Raw genomic sequence first — 18,868 nt, forward strand, 5'->3', positions numbered from 1 at the left:
ACTCTCTGAAACTTGACACAATAAAGTAGTTCCAAGTTCTATCTCTATGGTTTGTTTCCTATTGATGTAGCCCTAAGCAGAGACTGGCGCAATCACTTACATGGAAAGGAGTTGCCAAGCTTCCAAAAAACTACGAGTTTCCTGAAATCTCAGCACACATTTTTTCACCCAATCTTGGTGACACTTTCAGGTAATGATCAGTACCCCAATCCCACTTGGCTCACCAAATTTCGTTCTTCTAGGTTAAACCGTTCGTTGGCAGTAACAGTTTTAATTTTAGTTTTCACTCTGTTTTCGCCTATATGGATACATGTAGTTGGAACTCTAAATCAAACACGGTTTGTGCTAGCTCTTTGAAACTTGACACAATAAAGTAGTTCCAAGTTCTATCTCTATGGTTTGTTTCCTATTGATGTAGCCCTAAGCAGAGACTGGCGCAAATCACTTTCATGGAAAGGGTTTGCCAAGCTTCCAAAAAACTACGAGTTTCCTGAAATCTCAGCACACATTTTTTCACCCAATCTTGATGCCACTTTCAGGTAATGATCAGTACCCCAATCCCACTTGGCTCACCAAATTTCGTTCTAATAGGTTAAACCGTTCGTTGGCAGTAACAGTTTTAATTTTTAGGTTTCACTGTTTTCGCCTATATGGATACATGTAGTTGGAACTCTAAATCCAACACGGTTTGTGCTAGCTCTTTGAAACTTGACACAATAATGTAGTTCCAAGTTCTATCTCTATGGTTTGTTTCCTATTGATGTAGCCCTAGGCAGAGACTGGCGCAAATCACTTGTATGGAAATGGGTTGCCAAGCTTCCAAAAAACTACGAGTTTCCTGAAATCTCAGCACATTTTTTTTCACCCAATCTTGATGACACTTTCAGGTAATGATCAGTACCCCAATCCCACTTGGCTCACCAAATTTCGTTCTTCTAGGATAAACCGTTCGTTGGCAGTAACAGTTTTAATTTTTAGGTTTCACTCTAATTTCGCCTATATGGATACATGTAGGTGGAACTCTAAATCAAACACGGTTTGTGCTAGCTCTTTGAAACTTCACACAATAACGTAGTTCCAAGTTCTATCTCTATGGTTTGTTTCCTATTGATGTAGCGCTAAGCAGAGACTGGCGAAAATCACTTTTATGGAAAGGGGTTGCCAAGCTTCCAAAAAAATACGAGTTTCCTGAAATCTCAGCACACATTTTTTCACCCAATCTTGATTACACTTTCAGGTAATGATCAGTACCCCAATCCCACTTGGCTCAACAAATTTCGTTCTTCTAGGTTAAACTGTTCGTTGGCAGTAACAGTTTTAATTTTTAGGTTTCACTGTTTTCGCCTATATGGATACATGTAGTTGGAACTCTAAATCCAACACGGTTTGTGCTAGTTCTTTGAAACTTGACACAATAAAGCAGTTCCAAGTTCTATCTCTATGGTTTGTTTCCTATTGATGTAGCCCTAAGCAGAGACTGGCGCAAATCACTTGTATGGAAATGGGTTGCCAAGCTTCCAAAAAACTACGAGTTTCCTGAAATCTCAGGACATTTTTTTTCACCCAATCTTGATTACACTTTCAGGTAATGATCAGTACCCCAATCCCACTTGGCTCACCAAATTTCGTTCTTCTAGGTTAAACCGTTCGTTGGCAGTAACAATTTTAATTTTTAGGTTTCACTCTGATTTCGCCTATATGGGTACATGTAGGTGGAACTCTAAATCAAACACGGTTTGTGCTAGCTCTTTGAAACTTGACACAATAAAGTAGTTCCAAGTTCTATCTCTATGGTTTGTTTCCTATTGATGTAGCCCTAAGCAGAGACTGGCGCAAATCACTTTCATTGAAAGGGTTTGCCAAGCTTCCAAAAAACTACGAGTTTCCTGAAATCTCAGCACATATTTTTTCACCCAATCTTGATGGCACTTTCAGGTAATGATCAGTACCACAATCCCACTTGGCTCACCAAATTTCGTTCTAATAGGTTAAACCGTTCGTTGGCAGTAACAGTTTAAATTTTTAGGTTTCACTGTTTTCGCCTATATGGATACATGTAGTTGAAACTCTAAGTCCAACACGGTTTGTGCTAGCTCTTTGAAACTTGACACAATAAAGTAGTTCAAAATTCTATCTCTATGGTTTGTTTCCTATTGATGTAGCTCTAAGCAGCGACTGGCGCAAATCACTTTCATGGAAAGGGGTTGCCAAGCTTCCAAAAAACTACGAGTTTCCTGAAATCTCAGCACACATTTTTTCACCCAATCTTGATGACACTTTCAGGTAATGTTCAGTACTCCAATCCCACTTGGCTCAACAAATTTCGTTCTTCTAGGTTAAACCATTCATTGGCAGTGACAGTTTTAAATTTAGTTTTCACTCTGTTTTCGCCTATATGGATACATGTAGTTGGAACTCTAAATCAAACACGGTTTGTGCTAGCTCTTTGAAACTTGACACAATAAAGTAGTTCCAAGTTCTATGTCTATGGTTTGTTTCCTATTGATGTAGCCCTAAGCAGAGACTGGCGCAAATCACTTTCATGGAAAGGGGTTGCCAAGATTCCAAAAAACTACGAGTTTCCTGAAATCTCAGCACATATTTTTTCACCCAATCTTGATGGCACTTTCAGGTAATGATCAGTACCACAATCCCACTTGGCTCACCAAATTTCGTTCTAATAGGTTAAACCGTTCGTTGGCAGTAACAGTTTAAATTTTTAGGTTTCACTGTTTTCGCCTATATGGATACATGTAGTTGAAACTCTAAATCCAACACGGTTAGTGGTAGCTCTTTGAAACTTGACACAATAAAGTAGTTCCAAGTTCTATCTCTATGGTTTGTTTCCTATTGATGTAGCCCTAAGCAGAGACTGGCGCAAATCACTTGTATGGAAATGGGTTGCCAAGCTTCCAAAAAACTACGAGTTTCCTGAAATCTCAGCACATTTTTTTTTCACCCAATCTTGATGACACATTCAGGTAATGATCAGTACCCCAATCCCACTTGGCTCACCAATTTTCGTTCTTCTAGGTTAAACCGTTCGTTGGCAGTAACAGTTTTAATTTTTAGGTTTCACTCTGATTTCGCCTATATGGGTACATGGAGGTGGAACTCTAAATCAAACACGGTTTGTGCTAGCTCTTTGAAACTTGACACAATAAACTAGTTCCAAGTTCTATCTCTATGGTTTGTTTCCTATTGATGTAGCCCTAAGCAGAGACTGGCGCAAATCACTTTCATGGAAAGGGGTTGCCAAGCTTCCAAAAAAATACGAGTTTCCTGAAATCTCAGCACACATTTTTTCACCCAATTTTCATGACACTTTCAGGTAATGATCAGTACCCCAGTCCCACTTGGCTCACCAAATTTCGTTCTTCTAGGTTAAAACGTTCGTTGGCAGTAACAGTTTTAATTTTTAGGTTTCACTCTGTTTTCGCCTTATGGATACATGTAGTTGGAACTCTAAATCAAACACGGTTTGTGCTAACTCTCTGAAACTTGACACAATAAAGTAGTTCCAAGTTCTATCTCTATGGTTTGTTTCCTATTGATGTAGCCCTAAGCAGAGACTGGCGCAATCACTTACATGGAAAGGAGTTGCCAAGCTTCCAAAAAACTACGAGTTTCCTGAAATCTCAGCACACATTTTTTCACCCAATATTGGTGACACTTTCAGATAATGATCAGTTCCCCAATCCCACTTGGCTCACCAAATTTCGTTCTTCTAGGTTAAACCGTTCGTTGGCAGTAACAGTTTTAATTTTTAGGTTTCACTCTGTTTTCGCCTACATGGATACATGTAGTTGGAACTCTAAATCCAACACGGTTAGTGCTAGCTCTTTGAAACTTGACACAATAAAGTAGTTCCAAGTTCTATCTCTATGGTTTGTTTCCTATTGATGTAGCGCTAAGCAGAGACTGGCGCAAATCACTTTTATTGAAAGGGGTTGCCAAGCTTCCAAAAAACTACGAGTTTCCTGAAATCTCAGCACATATTTTTTCACCCAATCTTGATTACACTTTTAGGTAATGATCAGTACCCCAATCCCAATTGGCCCACCAAATTTCGTTCTAATAGGTTAAACCGTTCGTTGGCAGTAACAGTTTTAATTTTTAGGTTTCACTCTGTTTTCTCCTATATGGATACATGTAGTTGGAACTCTAAATCCAACACGGTTAGTGGTAGCTCTTTGAAACTTGACACAATAAAGTAGTTCCAAGTTCTATCTCTATGGTTTGTTTCCTATTGATGTAGCCCTAAGCAGATACTGGTGCAAATCACTTTTATGGAAATGGGTTGCCAAGCTTCCAAAAAACTACGAGTTTCCTGAAATCTCAGCACATTTTTTTTCACCCAATCTTGATTACACTTTCAGGTAATGATCAGTGCCCCAATCCCACTTGGCTCACCAAATTTTGTTCTTCTAGTTTAAACCGTTCGTTGGAAGTAACAGTTTTAATTTTTAGGTTTCACTCTGATTTCGCCTATATGGATACATGTAGTTGGAACTCTAAATCAAACACGGTTTGTGCTAGCTCTTTGAATCTTGACACAATAAAGTAGTTCCAAGTTCTATCTCTATGGTTTGTTTCCTATTGATGTAGCCCTAAGCAGAGACTGGCGCAAATCACCTTCATGGAAAGGGGTTGCCAAGCTTCCAAAAAACTACGAGTTTCCTGAAATCTCAGCACACATTTTTTCACCCAAACTTGATGACACTTTCAGGTAATGATCAGTACCCCAATCCCACTTGGCTCACCAAATTTCGTTCTTCTAGGTTAAACCGTTCGTTGGCAGTAACAGTTTTAATATTTAGGTTTCACTCTGTTTTCGCCTATATGGATACATGTAGTTGGAACTCTAAATCCAACACGGTTAGTCCTAGCTCTTTGAAACTTGACACAATAAAGTAGTTCCAAGTTCTATCTCTATGGTTTGTTTCCTATTGATGTAGCGCTAAGCAGAGACTGGCGCAAATCACTTTTATGGAAAGGGGTTGCCAAGCTTCCAAAAAACTACGAGTTTCCTGAAATCTCAGCACATATTTTTTCACCCAATCTTGATTACACTTTCAGGTAATGATCAGTACCCCAATCCCACTTGGCTCACCAAATTTCATTCTTCTAGGTTAAACGGTTTGTTGGCAGTAACAGTTTTAATTTTTAGGTTTCACTCTGTTTTCGCCTATATGGATACATGTAGTTGGAACTCTAAATCAAAGACGGTTTGTGCTAGCTCTTTGAAACTTCACACAATAACGTAGTTCCAAGTTCTATCTCTATGGTTTGTTTCCTATTGATGTAGCGCTAAGCAGAGACTGGCGCAAATCACTTTCATGGAAAGGGGTTGCCAAGCTTCCAAAAAAATACGAGTTTCCTGAAATCTCAGCACACATTTTTTCACCCAATCTTGATTACACTTTCAGGTAATGATCAGTACCCCAGTCCCACTTGGCTCACCAAATTTCGTTCTTCTAGGTTAAACCGTTCGTTGGCAGTAACAGTTTTAATTTTTAGGTTTCACTCTGTTTTCGCCTTATGGATACATGTAGTTGGAACTCTAAATCAAACACGGTTTGTGCTAACTCTCTGAAACTTGACACAATAAAGTAGTTCCAAGTTCTATCTCTATGGTTTGTTTCCTATTGATGTAGCCCTAAGCAGAGACTGGCGCAATCACTTACATGGAAAGGAGTTGCCAAGCTTCCAAAAAACTACGAGTTTCCTGAAATCTCAGCACACATTTTTTCACCCAATCTTGGTGACACTTTCAGGTAATGATCAGTACCCCAATCCCACTTGGCTCACCAAATTTCGTTCTTCTAGGTTAAACCGTTCGTTGGCAGTAACAGTTTTAATTTTTAGGTTTCACTCTGTTTTCGCCTATATGGATACATGTAGTTGGAACTCTAAATCCAACACGGTTAGTGCTAGCTCTTTGAAACTTGACACAATAAAGTAGTTCCAACTTCTATCTCTATGGTTTGTTTCCTATTGATGTAGCGCTAAGCAGAGACTGGCGCAAATCACTTTTATGGAAAGGGGTTGCCAAGCTTCCAAAAAACTACGAGTTTCCTGAAATCTCAGCACATATTTTTTCACCCAATCTTGATTACACTTTTAGGTAATGATCAGTACCCCAATCCCACTTGGCTCACCAAATTTCGTTCTAATAGGTTAAACCGTTCGTTGGCAGTAACAGTTTTAATTTTTAGGTTTCACTCTGTTTTCTCCTATATGGATACATGTAGTTGGAACTCTAAATCCAACACGGTTAGTGGTAGCTCTTTGAAACTTGACACAATAAAGTAGTTCCAAGTTCTATCTCTATGGTTTGTTTCCTATTGATGTAGCCCTAAGCAGAGACTGGCGCAAATCACTTTTATGGAAATGGGTTGCCAAGCTTCCAAAAAACTACGAGTTTCCTGAAATCTCAGCACATTTTTTTTTCACCCAATCTTGATTACACTTTCAGGTAATGATCAGTGCCCCAATCCCACTTGGCTCACCAAATTTTGTTCTTCTAGTTTAAACCGTTCGTTGGAAGTAACAGTTTTAATTTTTAGGTTTCACTCTGATTTCGCCTATATGGATACATGTAGTTGGAACTCTAAATCAAACACGGTTTGTTCTAGCTCTTTGAAACTTGACACAATAAAGTAGTTCCAAGTTCTATCTCTATGGTTTGTTTCCTATTGATGTAGCCCTAAGCAGAGACTGGCGCAAATCACCTTCATGGAAAGGGGTTGCCAAGCTTCCAAAAAACTACGAGTTTCCTGAAATCTCAGCACACATTTTTTCACCCAATCTTGATGACACTTTCAGGTAATGTTCAGTACTCCAATCCCACTTGGCTCAACAAATTTCGTTCTTCTAGGTTAAACCGTTCGTTGGCAGTAACAGTTTTAATTTTAGTTTTCACTCTGTTTCGCCTATATGGATACATGTAGTTGGAACTCTAAATCAAACACGGTTTGTGCTAGCTCTTTGAAACTTGACACAATAAAGTAGTTCCAAGTTCTATCTCTATGGTTTGTTTCCTATTGATGTAGCCCTAAGCAGAGACTGGCGCAAATCACTTTCATGGAAAGGGTTTGCCAAGCTTCCAAAAAACTACGAGTTTCCTGAAATCTCAGCACACATTTTTTCACCCAATCTTGATGCCACTTTCAGGTAATGATCAGTACCCCAATCCCACTTGGCTCACCAAATTTCGTTCTAATAGGTTAAACCGTTCGTTGGCAGTAACAGTTTTAATTTTTAGGTTTCACTGTTTTCGCCTATATGGATACATGTAGTTGGAACTCTAAATCCAACACGGTTTGTGCTAGCTCTTTGAAACTTGACACAATAATGTAGTTCCAAGTTCTATCTCTATGGTTTGTTTCCTATTGATGTAGCCCTAGGCAGAGACTGGCGCAAATCACTTGTATGGAAATGGGTTGCCAAGCTTCCAAAAAACTACGAGTTTCCTGAAATCTCAGCACATTTTTTTTCACCCAATCTTGATGACACTTTCAGGTAATGATCAGTACCCCAATCCCACTTGGCTCACCAAATTTCGTTCTTCTAGGATAAACCGTTCGTTGGCAGTAACAGTTTTAATTTTTAGGTTTCACTCTAATTTCGCCTATATGGATACATGTAGGTGGAACTCTAAATCAAACACGGTTTGTGCTAGCTCTTTGAAACTTCACACAATAACGTAGTTCCAAGTTCTATCTCTATGGTTTGTTTCCTATTGATGTAGCGCTAAGCAGAGACTGGCGCAAATCACTTTTATGGAAAGGGGTTGCCAAGCTTCCAAAAAAATACGAGTTTCCTGAAATCTCAGCACACATTTTTTCACCCAATCTTGATTACACTTTCAGGTAATGATCAGTACCCCAATCCCACTTGGCTCAACAAATTTCGTTCTTCTAGGTTAAACTGTTCGTTGGCAGTAACAGTTTTAATTTTTAGGTTTCACTGTTTTCGCCTATATGGATACATGTAGTTGGAACTCTAAATCCAACACGGTTTGTGCTAGTTCTTTGAAACTTGACACAATAAAGCAGTTCCAAGTTCTATCTCTATGGTTTGTTTCCTATTGATGTAGCCCTAAGCAGAGACTGGCGCAAATCACTTGTATGGAAATGGGTTGCCAAGCTTCCAAAAAACTACGAGTTTCCTGAAATCTCAGGACATTTTTTTTCACCCAATCTTGATTACACTTTCAGGTAATGATCAGTACCCCAATCCCACTTGGCTCACCAAATTTCGTTCTTCTAGGTTAAACCGTTCGTTGGCAGTAACAATTTTAATTTTTAGGTTTCACTCTGATTTCGCCTATATGGGTACATGTAGGTGGAACTCTAAATCAAACACGGTTTGTGCTAGCTCTTTGAAACTTGACACAATAAAGTAGTTCCAAGTTCTATCTCTATGGTTTGTTTCCTATTGATGTAGCCCTAAGCAGAGACTGGCGCAAATCACTTTCATTGAAAGGGTTTGCCAAGCTTCCAAAAAACTACGAGTTTCCTGAAATCTCAGCACATATTTTTTCACCCAATCTTGATGGCACTTTCAGGTAATGATCAGTACCACAATCCCACTTGGCTCACCAAATTTCGTTCTAATAGGTTAAACCGTTCGTTGGCAGTAACAGTTTAAATTTTTAGGTTTCACTGTTTTCGCCTATATGGATACATGTAGTTGAAACTCTAAGTCCAACACGGTTTGTGCTAGCTCTTTGAAACTTGACACAATAAAGTAGTTCAAAATTCTATCTCTATGGTTTGTTTCCTATTGATGTAGCTCTAAGCAGCGACTGGCGCAAATCACTTTCATGGAAAGGGGTTGCCAAGCTTCCAAAAAACTACGAGTTTCCTGAAATCTCAGCACACATTTTTTCACCCAATCTTGATGACACTTTCAGGTAATGTTCAGTACTCCAATCCCACTTGGCTCAACAAATTTCGTTCTTCTAGGTTAAACCATTCATTGGCAGTGACAGTTTTAAATTTAGTTTTCACTCTGTTTTCGCCTATATGGATACATGTAGTTGGAACTCTAAATCAAACACGGTTTGTGCTAGCTCTTTGAAACTTGACACAATAAAGTAGTTCCAAGTTCTATGTCTATGGTTTGTTTCCTATTGATGTAGCCCTAAGCAGAGACTGGCGCAAATCACTTTCATGGAAAGGGGTTGCCAAGATTCCAAAAAACTACGAGTTTCCTGAAATCTCAGCACATATTTTTTCACCCAATCTTGATGGCACTTTCAGGTAATGATCAGTACCACAATCCCACTTGGCTCACCAAATTTCGTTCTAATAGGTTAAACCGTTCGTTGGCAGTAACAGTTTAAATTTTTAGGTTTCACTGTTTTCGCCTATATGGATACATGTAGTTGAAACTCTAAATCCAACACGGTTTGTGCTAGCTCTTTGAAACTTGACACAATAAAGTAGTTCCAAGTTCTATCTCTATGGTTTGTTTCCTATTGATGTAGCCCTAAGCAGAGACTGGCGCAAATCACTTGTATGGAAATGGGTTGCCAAGCTTCCAAAAAACTACGAGTTTCCTGAAATCTCAGCACATTTTTTTTTCACCCAATCTTGATGACACTTTCAGGTAATGATCAGTACCCCAATCCCACTTGGCTCACCAATTTTCGTTCTTCTAGGTTAAACCGTTCGTTGGCAGTAACAGTTTTAATTTTTAGGTTTCACTCTGATTTCGCCTATATGGGTACATGGAGGTGGAACTCTAAATCAAACACGGTTTGTGCTAGCTCTTTGAAACTTGACACAATAAACTAGTTCCAAGTTCTATCTCTATGGTTTGTTTCCTATTGATGTAGCCCTAAGCAGAGACTGGCGCAAATCACTTTCATGGAAAGGGGTTGCCAAGCTTCCAAAAAAATACGAGTTTCCTGAAATCTCAGCACACATTTTTTCACCCAATTTTCATGACACTTTCAGGTAATGATCAGTACCCCAGTCCCACTTGGCTCACCAAATTTCGTTCTTCTAGGTTAAAACGTTCGTTGGCAGTAACAGTTTTAATTTTTAGGTTTCACTCTGTTTTCGCCTTATGGATACATGTAGTTGGAACTCTAAATCAAACACGGTTTGTGCTAACTCTCTGAAACTTGACACAATAAAGTAGTTCCAAGTTCTATCTCTATGGTTTGTTTCCTATTGATGTAGCCCTAAGCAGAGACTGGCGCAATCACTTACATGGAAAGGAGTTGCCAAGCTTCCAAAAAACTACGAGTTTCCTGAAATCTCAGCACACATTTTTTCACCCAATATTGGTGACACTTTCAGATAATGATCAGTTCCCCAATCCCACTTGGCTCACCAAATTTCGTTCTTCTAGGTTAAACCGTTCGTTGGCAGTAACAGTTTTAATTTTTAGGTTTCACTCTGTTTTCGCCTACATGGATACATGTAGTTGGAACTCTAAATCCAACACGGTTAGTGCTAGCTCTTTGAAACTTGACACAATAAAGTAGTTCCAAGTTCTATCTCTATGGTTTGTTTCCTATTGATGTAGCGCTAAGCAGAGACTGGCGCAAATCACTTTCATGGAAAGGGGTTGCCAAGCTTCCAAAAAACTACGAGTTTCCTGAAATCTCAGCACATATTTTTTCACCCAATCTTGATTACACTTTTAGGTAATGATCAGTACCCCAATCCCAATTGGCTCACCAAATTTCGTTCTAATAGGTTAAACCGTTCGTTGGCAGTAACAGTTTTAATTTTTAGGTTTCACTCTGTTTTCTCCTATATGGATACATGTAGTTGGAACTCTAAATCCAACACGGTTAGTGGTAGCTCTTTGAAACTTGACACAATAAAGTAGTTCCAAGTTCTATCTCTATGGTTTGTTTCCTATTGATGTAGCCCTAAGCAGAGACTGGTGCAAATCACTTTTATGGAAATGGGTTGCCAAGCTTCCAAAAAACTACGAGTTTCCTGAAATCTCAGCACATTTTTTTTCACCCAATCTTGATTACACTTTCAGGTAATGATCAGTGCCCCAATCCCACTTGGCTCACCAAATTTTGTTCTTCTAGTTTAAACCGTTCGTTGGAAGTAACAGTTTTAATTTTTAGGTTTCACTCTGATTTCGCCTATATGGATACATGTAGTTGGAACTCTAAATCAAACACGGTTTGTGCTAGCTCTTTGAATCTTGACACAATAAAGTAGTTCCAAGTTCTATCTCTATGGTTTGTTTCCTATTGATGTAGCCCTAAGCAGAGACTGGCGCAAATCACCTTCATGGAAAGGGGTTGCCAAGCTTCCAAAAAACTACGAGTTTCCTGAAATCTCAGCACACATTTTTTCACCCAAACTTGATGACACTTTCAGGTAATGATCAGTACCCCAATCCCACTTGGCTCACCAAATTTCGTTCTTCTAGGTTAAACCGTTCGTTGGCAGTAACAGTTTTAATATTTAGGTTTCACTCTGTTTTCGCCTATATGGATACATGTAGTTGGAACTCTAAATCCAACACGGTTAGTCCTAGCTCTTTGAAACTGGACACAATAAAGTAGTTCCAAGTTCTATCTCTATGGTTTGTTTCCTATTGATGTAGCGCTAAGCAGAGACTGGCGCAAATCACTTTTATGGAAAGGGGTTGCCAAGCTTCCAAAAAACTACGAGTTTCCTGAAATCTCAGCACATATTTTTTCACCCAATCTTGATTACACTTTCAGGTAATGATCAGTACCCCAATCCCACTTGGCTCACCAAATTTCATTCTTCTAGGTTAAACGGTTTGTTGGCAGTAACAGTTTTAATTTTTAGGTTTCACTCTGTTTTCGCCTATATGGATACATGTAGTTGGAACTCTAAATCAAAGACGGTTTGTGCTAGCTCTTTGAAACTTCACACAATAACGTAGTTCCAAGTTCTATCTCTATGGTTTGTTTCCTATTGATGTAGCCCTAAGCAGAGACTGGCGCAAATCACTTTCATGGAAAGTGGTTGCCAAGCTTCCAAAAAACTACGAGTTTCCTGAAATCTCAGTACACATTTTTTCACCCAATTTTCATGACACTTTCAGGTAATGATCAGTACCCCAATCCCACTTGGCTCACCAAATTTCGTTCTTCTAGGTTAAACCGTTCGTTGGCAGTAACAGTTTTAATTTTAGTTTTCACTCTGTTTTCGCCTATATGGATACATGTAGTTGGAACTCTAAATCAAACACGGTTTGTGCTAGCTCTTTGAAACTTGACACAATAAAGTAGTTCCAAGTTCTATCTCTATGGTTTGTTTCCTATTGATGTAGCCCTAAGCAGAGACTGGCGCAAATCACTTTCATGGAAAGGGTTTGCCAAGCTTCCAAAAAACTACGAGTTTCCTGAAATCCCAGCACACATTTTTTCACCCAATCTTGATGGCACTTTCAGGTAATGATCAGTACCCCAATCCCACTTGGCTCACCAAATTTCGTTCTAATAGGTTAAACCGTTCGTTGGCAGTAACAGTTTTAATTTTTAGGTTTCACTGTTTTCGCCTATATGGATACATGTAGTTGGAACTCTAAATCCAACATGGTTTGTGCTAACTCTTTGAAACTTGACACAATAATGTAGTTCCAAGTTCTATCTCTATGGTTTTTTTCCTATTGATGTAGCCCTAGGCAGAGACTGGCGCAAATCACTTGTATGGAAATGGGTTGCCAAGCTTCCAAAAAAACTACGAGTTTCCTGAAATATCAGCACATTTTTTTTCACCCAATCTTGATGACACTTTCAGGTAATGATCAGTACCCCAATCCCACTTGGCTCACCAAATTTCGTTTTAATAGGTTAAACCGTTCGTTGGCAGTAACAGTTTTAATTTTTAGGTTTCACTGTTTTCGCCTATATGGATACATGTAGTTGGAACTCTAAATCCAACACGGTTTGTGCTAGCTCTTTGAAACTTGACACAATAAAGTAGTTCCAAGTTCTATCTCTATGGTTTGTTTCCTATTGATGTAGCCCTAAGCAGAGACTGGCGCAAATCACTTGTATGGAAATGGGTTGCCAAGCTTCCAAAAAACTACGAGTTTCCTGAAATCTCAGCACATATTTTTTCACCCAATCTTGATGACACTTTCAGGTAATGATCAGTACCCCAATCCCACTTGGCTCACCAAATTTCGTTCTTCTAGGTTAAACCGTTCGTTGGCAGTAACAGTTTTAATTTTTAGGTTTCACTCTGTTTTCTCCTATATGGATACATGTAGTTGGAACTCTAAATCAAAGACGGTTTGTGATAGCTCTTTGAAACTTCACACAATAACGTAGTTCCAAGTTCTATCTCTATGGTTTGTTTCCTATTGATGTAGCCCTAAGCAGAGACTGGCGCAAATCACTTTCATGGAAAGTGGTTGCCAAGCTTCCAAAAAACTACGAGTTTCCTGAAATCTCAGCACACATTTTTTCACCCAATTTTCATGACACTTTCAGGTAATGATCAGTACCCCAATCCCACTTGGCTCACCAAATTTCGTTCTTCTAGGTAAAACCGTTCGTTGGCAGTAACAGTTTTAATTTTTAGGTTTCACTCTGTTTTCGACTTATGGATACATATAGTTGGAACTCTAAATCAAACACGGTTTGTGCTAACTCTCTGAAACTTGACACAATAAAGTAGTTCCAAGTTCTATCTCTATGGTTTGTTTCCTATTGATGTAGCGCTAAGCAGAGACTGGCGCAAATCACTTTTATGGAAAGGGGTTGCCAAGCTTCCAAAAAACTACGAGTTTCCTGAAATCTCAGCACATATTTTTTCACCCAATCTTGATTACACTTTCAGGTAATGATCAGTACCCCAATCCCACTTGGCTCACCAAATTTCGTTCTTCTAGGTTAAACTGTTCGTTGGCAGTAACAGTTTTAATTTTTAGGTTTCACTGTGTTTTCTCCTATATGGATACATGTAGTTGGAACTCTAAATCAAAGACGGTTTGTGCTAGCTCTTTGAATCTTGACACAATAAAGTAGTTCCAAGTTCTATCTCTATGGTTTGTTTCCTATTGATGTAGCCCTAAGCAGAGACTGGCGCAAATCACTTTCATAGAAAGGGGTTGCCAAGCTTCCAAAAAACAACTAGTTTCCTGAAATCTCAGCACACATTTTTTAACCCAATCTTGATGATAATTTCAGGTAATGATCAGTACCTCAATCCCACTTGGCTCACCAAAATTCGTTCTTCTAGGTTAAACCGTTCTTTATCAGTAACAGTTTTAAATTTTAGGTTTCACTCTGATTTTGCCTATATGGATACATGTAGTTGGAACTCTAAATCAAACACGGTTTGTGCTATCTCTTTGAAACTTGACACAATAAAGTAGTTCCAAGTTCTGTCTCTATGGTTTGTTTCCTATTGATGTAGCCCTAAGCAGAGACTGGCGCAAATCACTTTCATGGAAAGGGGTTGCCAAGCTTCCAAAAAACTACGAGTTTCCTGAAATCTCAGCACACATTTTTTCACCCAATCTTGATGACACTTTCAGGAAATGTTCAGTACTCCAATCCCACTTGGCTCAACAAATTTCGATCTTCTAGGTTAAACCGTCCGTTGGCAGTAACAGTTTTAATTTTAGTTTTCACTCTGTTTTCTCCTATATGGATACATGTAGTTGGAACTCTAAATCAAAGACGGTTTGTGCTAGCTCTTTGAAACTTGACACAATAAAGTAGTTCCAAGTTCTATCTCTATGGTTTGTTTCCTATTGATGTAGCCCTAAGCAGAGACTGGCGCAAATCACTTTCATGGAAAGGGGTTGCCAAGCTTCCAAAAAACTACGAGTTTCCTGAAATCTCAGCACACATTTTTTCACCCAAACTTGATGACACTTTCAGGTAATGATCAGTACCCCAATCACACTTGGCTCACCAAATTTCGTTCTTCTAGGTTAAACCGTTCGTTGGCAGTAACAGTTTTAATATTTAGGTTTCACTCTGTTTTCGCCTATATGGATACATGTAGTTGGAACTCTAAATCCAACACGGTTAGTCCTAGCTCTTTGAAACTTGACACAGTAAAGTAGTTCCAAGTTCTATCTCTATTGTTTGTTTCCTATTGATGTAGCGCTAAGCAGAGACTGGCGCAAATCACTTTTATGGAAATGGGTTGCCAAGCTTCCAAAAAACTACGAGTTTCCTGAAATCTCAGCACATATTTTTTCACCCAATCTTGATTACACTTTCAGGTAATGATCAGTACCCCAATCCCACTTGGCTCACCAAATTTCATTCTTCTAGGTTAAACGGTTTGTTGGCAGTAACAGTTTTAATTTTTAGGTTTCACTCTGTTTTCACCTATATGGATACATGTAGTTGGAACTCTAAATCAAAGACGGTTTGTGCTAGCTCTTTGAAACTTCACACAATAACGTAGTTCCAAGTTCTATCTCTATGGTTTGTTTCCTATTGATGTAGCGCTAAGCAGAGACTGGCGCAAATCACTTTTATGGAAAGGGGTTGCCAAGCTTCCAAAAAACTACGAGTTTCCTGAAATCTCAGCACACATTTTTTCACCCAATTTTCATGACACTTTCAGGTAATGATCAGTACCCCAATCCCACTTGGCTCACCAAATTTCGTTCTTATAGGTTAAACCGTTCGTTGGCAGTAACAGTTTTAATTTTTAGGTTTCACTCTGTTTTCGCCTATATGGATACATGTAGTTGGAACTCTAAATCAAACACGGTTTGTGCTAGCTCTTTGAAACTTCACACAATAACGTAGTTCCAAGTTCTATCTCTATGGTTTGTTTCCTATTGATGTAGCCCTAAGCAGAGACTGGCGCAAATCACTTTCATGGAAAGTGGTTGCCAAGCTTCCAAAAAACTACGAGTTTCCTGAAATCTCAGCACACATTTTTTCACCCAATTTTCATGACACTTTCAGGTAATGATCAGTACCCCAATCCCACTTGGCTCACCAAATTTCGTTCTTCTATGTAAAACCGTTCGTTGGCAGTAACAGTTTTAATTTTAGTTTTCACTCTGTTTTCGCCTATATGGATACATGTAGTTGGAACTCTAAATCAAACACGGTTTGTGCTAGCTCTTTGAAACTTGACACAATAAAGTAGTTCCAAGTTCTATCTCTATGGTTTGTTTCCTATTGATGTAGCCCTAAGCAGAGACTGGCGCAAATCACTTTCATGGAAAGGGTTTGCCAAGCTTCCAAAAAACTACGAGTTTCCTGAAATCTCAGCACACATTTTTTCACCCAATCTTGATGGCACTTTCAGGTAATGATCAGTACCCCAATCCCACTTGGCTCACCAAATTTCGTTCTAATAGGTTAAACCGTTCGTTGGCAGTAACAGTTTTAATTTTTAGGTTTCACTGTTTTCGCCTATATGGATACATGTAGTTGGAACTCTAAATCCAACACAGTTTGTGCTAGCTCTTTGAAACTTGACACAATAATGTAGTTCCAAGTTCTATCTCTATGGTTTGTTTCCTATTGATGTAGCCCTAGGCAGAGACTGGCGCAAATCACTTGTATGGAAATGGGTTGCCAAGCTTCCAAAAAAACTACGAGTTTCCTGAAATCTCAGCACATTTTTTTTCACCCAATCTTGATGACACTTTCAGGTAATGACCACTACCCAATCCCACTTGGCTCACCAAATTTCGTTCTTCTAGGTTAAACCGTTCGTTGGCAGTAACAGTTTTAATTTTTAGGTTTCACTCTAATTTCGCCTATATGGATACATGTAGGTGGAACTCTAAATCAACACGGTTTGTGCTAGCTCCTTGAAACTTGACACAATAAAGTAGTTCCAAGTTCTATATCTATGGTTTGTTTCCTATTGATGTAGCCCTAAGCAGAGACTGGCGCAAATCACTTTCATGGAAAGGGTTTGCCAAGCTTCCAAAAAACTACCAGTTTCCTGAAATCTCAGCACATATTTTTTCACCCAATCTTGATGACACTTTCAGGTAATGATCAGTACCCCAATCCCACTTGGCTCACCAAATTTCGTTTTAATAGGTTAAACCGTTCGTTGGCAGTAACAGTTTTAATTTTTAGGTTTCACTGTTTTCGCCTATATGGATACATGTAGTTGGAACTCTAAATCCAACACGGTTTGTGCTAGCTCTTTGAAACTTGACACAATAAAGTAGTTCCAAGTTCTATATCTATGGTTTGTTTCCTATTGATGTAGCCCTAAGCAGAGACTGGCGCAAATCACTTGTATGGAAATGGGTTGCCAAGCTTCCAAAAAACTACGAGTTTCCTGAAATCTCAGCACATATTTTTTCACCCAATCTTGATGACACTTTCAGGTAATGATCAGTACCCCAATCCCACTTGGCTCACCAAATTTCGTTCTTCTAGGTAAAACCGTTCGTTGGCAGTAACAGTTTTAATTTTTAGGTTTCACTCTGTTTTCGCCTTATGGATACATGTAGTTGGAACTCTAAATCAAACACGGTTTGTGCTAACTCTCTGAAACTTGACACAATAAAGTAGTTCCAAGTTCTATCTCTATGGTTTGTTTCCTATTGATGTAGGCCTAAGCAGAAACTGGCGCAAATCACTTTCATGGAAAGTGGTTGCCAAGCTTCCAAAAAACTACGAGTTTCCTGAAATCTCAGCACACATTATTTTACCCAAACTTGGTGACAATTTCAGGTAATGATCAGTACTCCAATCCCACTTGGCTCACCAAATTTCATTCTTCTAGGTTAAACCGTTCATTGGCAGTAACAGTTTTAATTTTTAGGTTTCACTCTGTTTTCTCCTATATGGATACATGTAGTTGGAACTCTAAATCAAAGACGGTTTGTGCTAGCTCTTTGAAACTTGACACAATAACGTAGTTCCAAGTTCTATCTCTATGTTTTGTTTTCTATTGATGTAGCCCCAAGCAGAGACTGGCGCAAATCACTTTCATGGAAAGGGGTTGCCAAGCTTCCAAAAAACTACAAGTTTCCTGAAGTCTCAGCACACATTTTTTCAACCAATCTTGATGACAATTTCAGGTAATGATCAGTACGCCTATCTCACTTGGCTCACCAAATTTTGTTCTTCTAGGTTAAACCGTTCGTTGGCAGTAACTGTTTTAATTTTTAGGTTTCACTCTGTTTTCGCTTATATGGATACATGTAGTTGGAACTCTAAATCCAACACGGTTTGTGCTAGCTCTTTGAAAGTTGACACAATAAAGTAGTTCCAAGTTCTATCTCTATGGTTTGGTTCCTATTGATGTAGCCCTAAGCAGAGACTGGCGCAAATCACTTTCATGGAAAGGGGTTGCCAAGCTTCCAAAAAACTACGAGTTTCCTGAAATCTCTGCACACATTTTTTCACCCAATCTTCATGACACTTTCAGGTAATGATCAGTACCCCAATCCCACTTGGCTCACCAAATTTCGTTCTTCTAGGTTAAACCGTTCGTTGGCAGTAACAGTTTTAATTTTTAGGTTTCACTCTGTTTTCGCCTATATGGATACATGTAGTTGGAACTCTAAATCAAACACGGTTTGTGCTAACTCTCTGAAACTTGACACAATAAAGTAGTTCCAAGTTCTATCTCTATGGTTTGTTTCCTATTGATGTAGCGCTAAGCAGAGACTGGCGCAATCACTTACATGGAAAGGAGTTGCCAAGCTTCCAAAAAACTACGAGTTTCCTGAAATCTCAGCACACATTTTTTCACCCAAACTTGATGACACTTTCAGGTAATGATCAGTACCCCAATCACACTTGGCTCACCAAATTTCGTTCTTCTAGGTTAAACCGTTCGTTTGCAGTAACAGTTTTAATATTTAGGTTTCACTCTGTTTTCGCCTATATGGATACATGTAGTTGGAACTCTAAATCCAACACGGTTAGTCCTAGCTCTTT

The sequence above is a fragment of the Spermophilus citellus genome, assembly GCF_964194105.1.
Source record: "Spermophilus citellus genome assembly, chromosome: 16".
Taxonomy (NCBI): domain Eukaryota; kingdom Metazoa; phylum Chordata; class Mammalia; order Rodentia; family Sciuridae; genus Spermophilus; species Spermophilus citellus.